This window comes from Leuciscus leuciscus (assembly GCF_965113295.1).
Source record: "Leuciscus leuciscus genome assembly, chromosome: 9".
Lineage (NCBI taxonomy): Eukaryota > Metazoa > Chordata > Actinopteri > Cypriniformes > Leuciscidae > Leuciscus > Leuciscus leuciscus.
This window is the reverse complement of record NC_138733.1, coordinates 44,305,104-44,311,624: the sequence shown is the minus strand read 5'-3', so window position 1 is coordinate 44,311,624 and position 6,521 is coordinate 44,305,104.

Sequence of the window (6,521 nt, the reverse complement as noted above, 5' to 3'; positions counted from 1 at the left end):
ATATTGATTACTTTTCTTGGGCTGTTCTTACTATTTTACATTTGTTTCTTTGTTTTAAAATTAATCTTAGCTTAGTTGTTCTTTATGTGTTTATGTGTTGTTTTGCTGCTTTTATTTTTATATGCTTGTTCTGTAAAGCACTTTGGTCTGTCTAGCGGCTGTTTAAATGTGCTATATAAATAAATGAACTTGAACTTGAACTCTAGGTATATTTTAAAATTTGGAACCTCTTTTAAAACCATAGACATTTATGGAATTAATTTTGTGCCAATAATAATGAGCGTAGCTTTTCAAGAAACGAATGAAAATATAAATTGAAACTGAATAAAATATCTTTGAAACTGAAAAAGAATAAATCACAAGCAGATTTTTTTACTTCGTTTTTAATACACTGCATGTTTTGCTAACTATTTCTCATATTTCAGTCGCTGATCTGAACTTACAAATGCGCTTCCAGAGTTTTCATTTGCGCTTCTGAAGTTTTCGTTTGCGCTTCTGGAGTTTTCGTTCGCCGTTCTGACACATTTCTTTCGTGGGGGCGGGGCTAGTGGCAGTGTGTTCTCATTCGCTACTGAGGTTTTAAGCGTCTGTAATCGCAGCTTTCTATTTCATTTTAGTGATATTAAGTTAGGTTTGTTTTTTAATTTTATCTGTATTTACCTGCAGCTACTACTTTGTCGACAGAAGCTTTTAGGAGCACAAGAGATCTATTCAGTCTATTCAGGTGTAATTGTACATATATAATACTTAAAATATTGTAGTGTCCAATGTTTTCAAAGAATATTTGTTTATTCCTGATGATTATTTTCCATGTTAGGCTCTGATTAGGTTGAGCTGTTACAATTTAAAGAGAATACTAGCAAACGTGTGTGATATATTCAGCCGTCAAGAAAGTCAAACTTCAACCAGGTAATCAAGGTTGGCAACCATGGCCATCACACTACTCATTGTTAGCATGATAAACATTTACACCATCAAAATTACTGATCACTTAAATAAGAAGAATTTAAACAATATGAAAATTACAGTCGTGGCCTGCTGTCAGATGATACAGACCTCAAGGGGCATTTCATCACATATGTCACACAAAGAATGTTCTTGTTGCCATTTTTTTTATTGATAATTGTATTTAGTTATTTCATTTAATTAATACTATCTTCTAACATTTAAAATTGTAAATATATTTTGATGTATAGTTTCAGTTGTGACTTCTACAACCAGTTAAATGAAGGTAATTGAAAATATGAATTCAAATAAATATACATTCTTTATTGTCACTAAAGCATATACACAAGTATCAGAGTGAAAGTATTGGATGGGATTATGTTGTGACAGGAAAGACCAGAATCCACAAAACCTTAATTGCATACTATACATGTAATGCACAGTATTCTCATGATATACATTACTATACAAAATGCACAATTACAAATACAGAATACATTTTAAAAATTCATATACATTTTAAATGATGCAATGATTCTTTGAGCAGTGACTGGACACAAGCAGTACAAGGACAGTCCACCCAAAAAATGAGCATTCTCTCATCATTTACTCACCTTCATGCCATCCCAGATGTATATGACTTTCTTCTTCTCATAACATAGACAAAGAGTTTTAAGGAAATAATCCATCTCTGTGAGTCCATAATACAAGTGGATTGTAACCCATGTACGCAAGACAGTTGGTCGGAAGTGATTTTTAATAGTTAAAACAGTCATATTATTAGTATTTCTTTTATCTAGCCTGTTGTTTGACTTCAGAAGGCAATGATTAATCCACTGAGGTCGCATGGATTACCGTCACGCTCTCACTGTGTGTGGTTTTTAGGACTCGCAGAGATGGATTACTTTCCTTACAATCTTAATTCGTGTTTATCTGTAGAAAGAAAGTAAAATGCATCTGGGACAGCATGAGGGTGAGTAAAATAAGTGAGAATTTAATTTTTGGGTGAACTATCCCCTTAACATTCATATGCTGTTGGTATGCTAATCCAAGATCAGCATAGACTAAAAAGAATAAAGTGCAACCTCTTGTGTACTTGTGAACTGTGTTTGTTTTAATCTAGAGGAAATTGAAATATTTGCTAGTTTATAATATTAAAATAAAATAAATCAGGTGTCTGAAGATCAAGATCCCAGTCATTCAAAGGTGATGTGTCTGAACAAAGTAAGATTATTGTCTGACAGGGACAGTGGATCTCTGGTACTATCACTCCATCCTCTGTGTCAGCATCACAATTTTGTTTATGGAAAAGTTGCTCCAATCCCTGGAAAATGAGAGAGGAAATGTATTATAATCTAACAATACAAACTGCTTTGAACTTCACATACAGTAACAAGTTGCAGACTTAAAATATTTATTCCAAACAAATTATATAAATGTTTTAAGGGATTTTACAATACTAAATATTTACCTCGGAGTCATGCAGCATTTATCATCTGTAATACTGTTGTGTAACCAGTAGATGGCTGTATAGCCCTTTATATAAACATATATCCATGGCTGTGTATTCCCTAGTTCAGTGGTTCTCAAACTTTTTACACCAAGTACCACCTCAGAAAATATTTGCCTCTCCAAGTACCACCATAATGACCAATATGAATACAGTAGCGTAGTAGGCCTAACTATTCAGCTATGGTTATGCGTACAGCTCATAAATGAGGCAGCTTAATTTCTAATAAGAATATTTATTATTGTCAGCCACATTAAACATTGTAAAAACACAGTTTGAACATTAACACTGCACTGTGCTGCTTACATACAGGTAAATAAAAAACTTAAATAATGATTCAATTAAAATGTATTGCACCTAAATGTGAAATAAAAACTGAAGCCTACTGTACTTAAAATATGAAAAAAAAAAACACAGGCTGTGTATTGATATTTAACCTTTTAAAACGTACATTTAAAATATTCTTTGCCGTGTAATCGTATTGTACGCTCCAGGGACCAGCCAAGACTGAGCACACAATAATAGACAGTAAAAGATCACACCGGTTTGATCTTACGTGTGCGAAATTCAGTGATTCCTCTGCGTACCACTAGATGGAGCCTGCGTACCACACTTTGAGAACCACTACCCTAGTTGCTGGATGTTTTCAGTCATAATTACTTGCATGTATTAAGTTTTTAATTTGGACATATTTATTATTAAAGACTGTTAAAGATAAAAAAAAAATTCTCAGAAATGTTCATTTGAAGTGCAATTTTTTGCATTATTATAATTAGTCAAATATGGACACAGAAAAAGCATTTTGTTACTCATACTAGCTACATATAATAGCTTTATCAGTCATCTTTATCACACTAAAGTAATCAGAATAAATATTGCGACCAGGGCGATACTTCAAAATAATTGAGTGTTTACATATTATGAACAGAGACGTGGTCTGTGGTCAAGTCGTGTCTCCCCTCTTTCACAAACTCTGCATCGCAAATTAATCAGCAATTGATAAATTCAGGTTTAAATAGCTTTATCGGCATGGTAAAAAAAGGCTTTACATTGCCAAAGTTGAATCAGGCAGTGATTGACAGCGCTCTGGTCCTATGGCATCATTGACTGATACAGTACAGATACTGTACAGTACTCTAGCCCAATGATGTTTGGGGTGGCTGAGGGGAAATATGATCTAATTGAAGACTGTAAAGTTAACCGAATATAGATAAACAAGTCATGTAATGATTGAGTTAAATCAAGACAACACAGCTGTATAATGTTATGGGCTCTCACTGAGCTCTAAAATGCCTCTCCACCTGAAAAAAGCCAGTACTGTATTATAAATAGTATTAGTATAGTATTAAAAAACAAATCTGACTTACCACGAGTAGGCTATCCAGTATCCTGATAGCGACGATGACTAATGATAATGATATCATTCGTCTGTACTATTCCTTCTATAAGAATCATCTCAACAATATAGTGTAGCAGCAAATAAATACAGATATAAACTTAATATCACTAAAATGAAACAAAGCTGCGATTACAGACGCTTAAATCCACACATGTAAACACAACACTGACGTCTTCACTTCCAGGTGAAGAAGCTGTCGAGTGACAAAAAAAATCGAGTGACAGTAGACCTTTTAATCTGCAATAAACACAGCTCATTATTTCCATCCGGGACAAAACAATTGATTGGTTTGGGCGACTGTCACTCACTCTCGCAACCATGGCTACCACCACTGTTGCTACAAGATCTGCCCATATGCGCGCGCACCCGTTTGATTTGAGGAGTGCAAGAGAGGCGCAGAACCTACGAAGAGTAAAATTATGGCAGAGAAAGAGCATTCAAAATTCAAAGCACCTGCATATGCAGTCAGCGAAGGCAAACAAGGCACTCTTGAACGACCTCCTCTGCTTCGCCCTCGACCCCGGACCTGTCCTCGAACCGACGATGCGGTAGGCTTGTCTCCGGAGTGTAACGTTAGTTCTCATCAGAGTCAACAATGTTTTCATCATGGAAACTCTTACATGCAAAACACCGTATATGTTATGAATCTTACACGAAATTCCGTGTATCAATGCAACCTGTTTTTAGCTTTGCCGTATAAATATAGCTCGTTACCGAATCAAACAAAATATATTTTAAACTTTACGAGTATCGATATGCTAGCTTGATAGTGAGTACTAAAAGCCATCTTATTTGTTTATATTTATAGTGATAAAGTTAGGTATTTTATTACATGTGATTCTGACATGATGTCACTGCATGTGTTTTGGGGGCGGGGCGTGGAAGGAGCTCAGAAGGGAGGGGGTGGAGTGAATGGAAATAATTAGCTGTGTTTACAACAGTCGTGAGAGGTCTACAGACACTCGATTTTTATACTCTCTTTTTCAGAGTACTTACATTTTAATTATGTATTGGTATATAAAGACAGTTTAAACAAATTTGGAAAGTTTTTTTTTTTTAGAAAAATCCTACCTACCCTGCCTTTAAAGGTCCCATGACATGAAATTTTCACTTTCTGAGGTTTTTTAACATTAATATGAGTTCCCCTAGCCTGTATATGGTCCCCAAGTTTCAAAAAATTTCAATTGGTGTAAATCGAGCTTTTGCTATCTTTCTCTGCCTTTGAGAAAATGGAGGCTCATACTCGCTGATCTTGAATCTCCTCCTGATGACGTCATAAGGAGGAAATGTTACCTCCCCTGTCTCTGCTTTGCCCTCCCAGAGAATATTTTCCGCCCATGAGAAAATGCGCTAGGAAGTAGGAACGCGCGCGCGCGATTTTAGTTTGTCCACGAGAGATATCATGGCTTTTGAGCGAGCGAAGCATAATAATTGCTCAATAATTGGATGTACAAATGAACACCGAAGGGTCAATACAGAGCTGGGCTTGCTGAACGTCTGAAACTAAAGTCTGGATCACTCTCTTTGGCTCAGCTACACACCTCGGACAAGTAAGTCAACTAATAATATATAAGTGTGTTGCTTTACTGTTTATGGTTACCTAGATTTTACACGTAGAATGAGGCTGTAACATTAGCTATGCAGTTTATGTGTGTGAATACACACACTGTAACGCGAGTGTTGTACACGTCTTTGTTATTTGGATAACCGTTTTCCTGTTGGTTATATGGCGCGCGCGATATCCGCATTTCAAGATCGCAGAGCTTGATGTAATTGTAATAAGATAAATTACAGACGTTACAGATCTCTCATGAAAAGGCAACAGTAGGTTAGCGTTAGCTACATGATGATAACTGTAAACCATCCGAATAAAGTACCGTATCCAGACATAATATTTTAAACTAACCATTCGGAAACGTTCTGATGGAGCCGCTGAGTTGCAACTTCTTCATCCGTTGCTTCTCCATCTGGATCAGATTCTGGGTCAAACTGAAATGCTTGAAAGACTGCGTGTCTGCGTGCCATTGCAATATATCCAACGTAAACATGCACGCCACGGTACCGTTGCGCAACATGGTCAAGGCCACACCCACCCTCCACCTCACGCCGCCTTTCTCCTCCTCATTAGTATTTAAAGCTACAAACACCGAAACGGCCTGTCTAAAGGAAGCTCATTCTGGGACTGGCTTGTAGTGGCTATAATTCTGCACTGAGGCTGAATTTTTGGAAAGAGATTTCAGATACAGTACTAGGGACCACTAATGACTATATTAAAGCCTACAAAAAGTAGCATGTCATGGGACCTTTAAGACTGACTCTTCTTGTTTTTGAATGTGCCATAACATCAGCCTCTTGACGCCTGAGTATGACCATCCTACAACAGACTCATTGATAAAAGGCCAGATTGGCATCCTTTAGCTTAATGGCTGTTCAGCATCATCTTTATCATCAGCCTTATGTTTGGATGGGTGTTACATGTCCCCTTTTGCGTAAGACTGAAAGAATGGGCCAGGATAAACAATTATTTGAAATGAAATTAAAAGGAACTTAGCTTGGATGTCTTGTACCATTTTATATTGGTATTTTGGAAATATGGCTGACTTTTACTCTCTCTTGAGAATGGGAGAGTCCTGATGTTTGGATCTTTGATTTTTTTTATCTGTTGTT